Source organism: Syngnathus leptorhynchus, chromosome 18 (genome assembly GCF_054491065.1).
Source record: "Syngnathus leptorhynchus isolate UIUO chromosome 18, UIUO_Slep, whole genome shotgun sequence".
NCBI classification, from domain to species: domain Eukaryota; kingdom Metazoa; phylum Chordata; class Actinopteri; order Syngnathiformes; family Syngnathidae; genus Syngnathus; species Syngnathus leptorhynchus.
Window position 1 is genome coordinate 7,670,407 of NC_141212.1, and position 6,000 is coordinate 7,676,406.

The following is a 6,000-nucleotide window of genomic DNA, read 5'->3' on the forward strand; positions in this document are numbered from 1 at the left end:
ACCACTAGTTTAATGATCCAAAGCAGAAAGGTTGCTCATTACTTCTCTTCTTACCTGCTTGTGAGTCTCCGGTCACTCCGTCATCATTTACGATTGCAACACGTGTTTTTATTTTGTGAGAGAAGAATTATAAATATTATACAGTATAAAAAGGGGGAAGTAGCATTTTTATTTCCCTGTTAAATGAACCTTGGAACCTGGGCTGTCCAGATGCTCCTGGAGCCAAAATGGTTTCACTTCTCTAAGACTCCGCATTTTCGTTTAAGTTGCAAAATACCTGGTGAGTTTACTCCGACTCCCCCACCGTGTGTGTGTGTGTGTGTGTGTGTGTGTGTGTGTGTGTGTGTGTGTGTGTGTGTGTGTGTGTGTGTGTGTGTGTGTGTGTGTGTGTGTGTGTGTGTGGTGGGGGGGCAGGGTTCCTTATTTTTCTGTTTTTGTGCAGCACAACCTTCATTTGATCGTGGACATTTTGGCACCATTTCAACAGTCCCAAACTTTTGTGACTTTTGAGTGTAAATGAATCACTAATGGAGCTTTAAGTTAAGCAACAATGTCTCCACTCAAAACAATTATTGCGTTGCACACTTCTCTATAAGAGTGACACAGCATTTCAACAGTTGCAAACTCTTTGGCCCTCAAACAGTTGCAAAACCTAAGCACTATGCAACCTTGGAGCATCCATACTCAGGAGGGACTTATATGTGATTTTTTTCACAAATTTTCAAAATTCAAAAATCCTCGATGTAGTGAAACCGCAATAAACGAACCGCGATGTAGCAAGGGATTACTGTCATTTGAACTGCAAGTGACGTCACCCGTGCCGCGCGGTGGTTGTTTACATAAAGGGCAAAGGATTCGATCACGGGATGACGAAGATGACGAAGGGCCCCACGTACTACATCATTAGCGGCTTTGTTTGTAAGTGACACGGAGGACGAAGAGTTTGAAGGATTCAATTATTTGGAGTGACACAGGTTTGAAAAACTATTATGGTTTTTACGCACGCCCGGTCCTTCTCGACGGGAGCTCTCTTTCACCTTCGTGGATGGAAGTTGGGGGCCGGCAATCGGCCGGGTGGCTGACCGGGGTTGGTGGATGGGGCTCGGACATGGCTTTCTTTCACCTCCGTGGATGGAAGTTCAGTAGTTGTTGGCTCGTTGAACTTTGAACGTTTTGTTAAATAAAGAGCCGTTTACCAAACCCACGTCTTTCCTGGTACTTTGTTAACACTACAATGTAGTTATATACTAGATCTCTGCAGCGCACGCGCGGCGTTGTTGACATAAAGAACGAGGAATTTGATCGATGCATTTAATGATTTGGAGGGACACAGATGGTTTGATAATATTGTTGTAATATGATAGTTATTTGAAATATACTTTATATATCGTTATATGGGTCTGTGGAATAATAAGAAATGCAATTTACAACGGGTCCGACATCAGCATATGCGCCGCATAGCACGAAAGATGGATTTAATGAATTGGAGTGACACAAATGGTTTGATAAACGTGTTATTTATGTAATACTTACTTGAATAACTCTGAATGTTACGTCAGGCCCGTTCTCAGCTCCTCGTTTGTGTATATGTCATGTTAGCATACCGTATCGTTTAGCCTGTTGTTGCTGGTTCATGTCTGTTTTTGGTGTTGGATTTTGACAAATAAATTTGCCCCAAAAGTGCGACTTATACTCTGATTTATATATGTGTTTTTCCACTTCATTGTGCATTTTATGGTTGGTGCGACTTATACTCCGGAGCGATTTATAGTCCAAAAATTACGGTAACTTGATTTATTGAGCCCAAATTTTCACCACTGCTAGGTAATCATTACAGATTTCTAATAAATTCCGACTTATAGTCCGAAAATTACGGTGTGTGTGTGTGTGTGTGTATGTATGTGTGTGTGTATGTATGTATGTGTGTGTATATATATATATATATATATATATATATATATATATATAATATATATATATATATATATATATATATATATATATATATATATATATATTCATACACACACACACACACACATACGTATATCATTATGGATATGTAATTTGAATTTGAATTATTTTCCTTGCAAAATGTAATAGATTTATAAATTAAATTTCTTAACTGAAGCACTGTATAAACATTTTAAGGGTGAATATTCATCACCCTTATATATCTAGCATTTAGATTTTACTCCATAACAATCAGTACTTTGACATCAAAAAGTAGGATAACGGGACAGATGATTAAGTGGAGTAAACCAATCGTCTGACAAGTGCATCATTTGGAGAAGTTGTGTGTGTGTGTGTGTGTGTGTGTGTGTGTGTGTGTGTGTGTGTGTGTGTGTGTGTGTGTGTGTGTGTGTGTGTGTGTGTGTGTGTGTGTGTGTGTGTGTGTGTGTGCGTGAGCATTTCGGTTTGGAGCGAGTGTTGGAAAACGCGTGATTCTAACTGCACCAACCCAGCACATTAGTCAAAGTCACAGACGACACACTAATTTGTAGCACAGCTGTTTCCTTATATGATGTGTTGAAACACTCAATCAAAAAAATTGGGCTGGACCGGCTCGTGTCTCCGGCTCATAAGAATGCCTCATTGAGAAGGTATCGAGCATGAGCCCCCCACCCCCGCACAGACTCCCAACCCCGACCCTGTATGAAGTAGCAGTAAACCTCAGCTGCTCTAATTTGTAAACTGGCCAAGAATAAAGTGTGTGTGGCACCGCATATGGCAGGGAGGCGAGTTTAAGAGGGGCACATGTTCCCAACCGATGATGACTGAATCTAATGCGGTCGTATAAAGTGTGTGTCTGTGTGAGTATGTATGTGCATGCACTGAGGCGTTTGACAACGACAAGAAAAACCTCACTGGATATCCGACAGGCAGCACATATTAGGGATGACCCGTTACACCAAAGTGCAAATTCTCGACTGGGCTTTTGGAAAATGGAACTGGCTTGGAAATCACTTTCTCTGAGTGTTGTTTGCACTTGTGGTTTGTGAAAAATGCTGCTTATTTTGGCTAACTTTGATCTGTCAAAAAAAATTGGATCCTCCAGTCAATGGATGGATTTGGAATGGAAAGTTTCAAAATAAGTGTTTCTCGCTACATCACGATTCCCCTTTTGGTACAATAAATTATTGCATATCTTTAAATGCACATATGGGTACACACATACATATATGAGTACATATAGTACGTATACATATCCACATATATATATGTAAACATATGCACGAATACTCCTATGGGTGTCCCAAAAAGATGTTTACACTTTTTAGCAGCTGATAACTCAAAGGTTTGCTTTTTCTTTGCAGATTAAACCCATCGATCCAAATGATGGCAGTCAGACTAAACTTTGAAGAAAGAAAATTAATTCTAAAATGTTACTGGAAGCATGAAAACGGAGTAGAAGTGCAAAACCAATTTAGGAGGATGTTTCAAAAAGAACCACCAACAAGAGTTACCATTACTCGAATTAGAGATAAATTTGAAGCTGACGGAACTGTTCAAAACGTCTCCAAAAAGCATTTTGAGGACCGGCAGTGACAAAACGATAGCATCCCAGACGACTGAGCAGCCTCTTTAGGATCGCACTGCTCACCCTAGCAAGGGAGGGGGCTAGAAAAGGTGCCCTAAAGAAATGCCTACCCTACCCAATCTGGCCAGCTAATCGGGGCTGGCAAGATTTATCCACCTGCGGTCGACCACAACAGAAACAGCTTATAATAGGAACTTGGAACGTGCGCACCCTTATGGACAGAGATGATGATGTCACAAGACCTCAAAGAAGAACAGCACTCGTAGCCAAAGAACTGGCAAGATACCAAATCGAAATTGCCGCAATCAGTGAAACTCGGATTGCAGAGGAAGGATCAGTGTCCGAAACAGTGGATATACTTTTTTCTGGAAAGAAAAAGTTTAGGAGGAAGACAGAATACATGGTGTTGGATTTGCCATTAGGACCAGCCTTCTCACACATATTCCCAGCTTCACCACTGGCATCAGTGAGAGACTTATGAACCTCCGCCTCCCTATCAGTAACAAGCGTTTTCTCATCATCATAAGCGCCTACACCCCGACACTGACCAGTTTAGAAGAAGTGAAAGAGCAGTTTTATACTGACCTGGATGCCCTGCTGTGCGCCACACCCTCCAGTGACAAGCTTTTAGTGCTGGGCGATTTCAACGCCAGAGTTGGCAGGGACAGTGACCAGTGGAAAGGTGTGATTGGAAAGTATGGAATAGGGAACATGAACAGCAGTGGCTTTCTTCTATTGAATAAGTGTGCTGAATACGACCTGCTGCTGGCCAACACAACATTCAGGCAGGCTGATAAGTACAAAATGACGTGGATGCACCCGCGATCAAAACAATGGCATCTCATAGATTACATCATCACCCGCCAACGTGACAGCAAAGATGTTCTCTCTACAAGGGCAATGCGAGGTGCAGATTGTTGGACCGATCACAGACTTGTGCGAGCAAAACTCAACATCCACGTAGTCCCTCAACACCACAAACGCCCAAAGATCGTCAGACATGCCTTCAACACTGCACGCCTTTCGTCCAACAGCTACTGTTAAAAATTCCAATCGAGTCTGGATGACAGAGGGCCAATGTTGGGCACACCGGAAGCCAAAACACAGAGAAAACATCACAATATGCAGAACCAGTGGTGGGAAAGGAAAGCCAATGAAGTGCAGCTTTATGCTGATACCAACAACTCTAAGATGCCGTTCAATGCAATAAAGGCCATATACGGTCCCTCAGCATCAGGAACAGCCCCTCTACTCTCTGCTGATGGTTCTACCAGCAACAGGGACAAAGAGGGAATCAATGCAAGGTGGGAGGAGCACTTCAACCAGTTACTCAACCGACCATCCGCTGTCAACCAGGCTGTGTTGGAGCAGATACCACCATCATCATCATCATCATCATCCACAAAACCCATACCACATAAATACCACAAAAGCCTACACAGGAGGAACTCGACCTTCCACCTACAGAGGATGGTCAGAGCCGCAATAAAGCAGATGAGTTGCGGAAAAGCACCAGGGAAAGGTGGACTCCCTGCAGAAATCTTCATGTCTCTGGGGTCCTGTGCTTTCAAAGCATTCCAGGACGTCCTCTGCGAAATATGGGAAGAAGAAGACATGCCTGTGGACCTCCGAAATGCTACCATAGTGGCACTAGATAAGAACAAAGGAGCTAAGACAGACTATGGCAACTACAGGGGAATTTCCTTATTATCTGTTGCCGGAAAGATCCTTGCACGAATACCCCTCAATAGGCTCAGCAAAACAATTTCTGAAGAAAACCTACCTGAGGCCCAGTGTGGATTCCGACCTGGCCGCAGCACTGCTGACATGATTTTCACTGTGCGACAAATTCAAGAGAAGTGCATCGAACAGCAGATGGACCTATACTTAGTGTTCATAGACTTGACAAAGGGGTTCGACACGGTCAACAGAGAGGCTCTCTGGTCTATACTTCTCAAACTCGGCTGTCCACCAAAATTAACCAAGCTTATACGCCTCTTTCATGACAACATGACAGGACAGGTCCTCTCAAATGAAGAACATTCAAACACTTTCGCCATTACCAACGGAGTAAAGCAAGGCTGTGTGCTTGCACCTGTTCCAATCAACCTGTTCTTTATACAAGTCCTGCTCCATGCAGTAAAAGATCTGGACCTAGGGGTCTACATAAAATATCGCCTTGACGGATCCCTCTTCGACCTCAGCCGCCTCTCTGCCCGGACGAAGACTCTTGACAAACCCATCTTGGAGGCATTGTTTGCCGATGACTGTGCCCTCATGACACACAGGGAGAGCCACCTGCAGATAGATCATTGTCGACCGTTTCGCAGAGGCCGCCAGGCTGTTTGGACTGACAATCAGCCTTGGGAAAACAGGCTGGGCCATCCAGCCCCGAACACAACATGACCAACCATCACCATTGACAGAACCCAGCTGAACTGCGTGGACAGTTTCAATTA

General features: G+C 43.4%; 1 pseudogene; it reads left to right on the plus strand.

The window, feature by feature from the left end:
• Positions 1–2,898: 2,898 nt before the first annotated feature.
• Positions 2,899–4,585, plus strand: LOC147042743 (protein CFDP2-like; annotated as a pseudogene).
• The last annotated feature ends 1,415 nt before the right edge of the window (positions 4,586–6,000 follow it).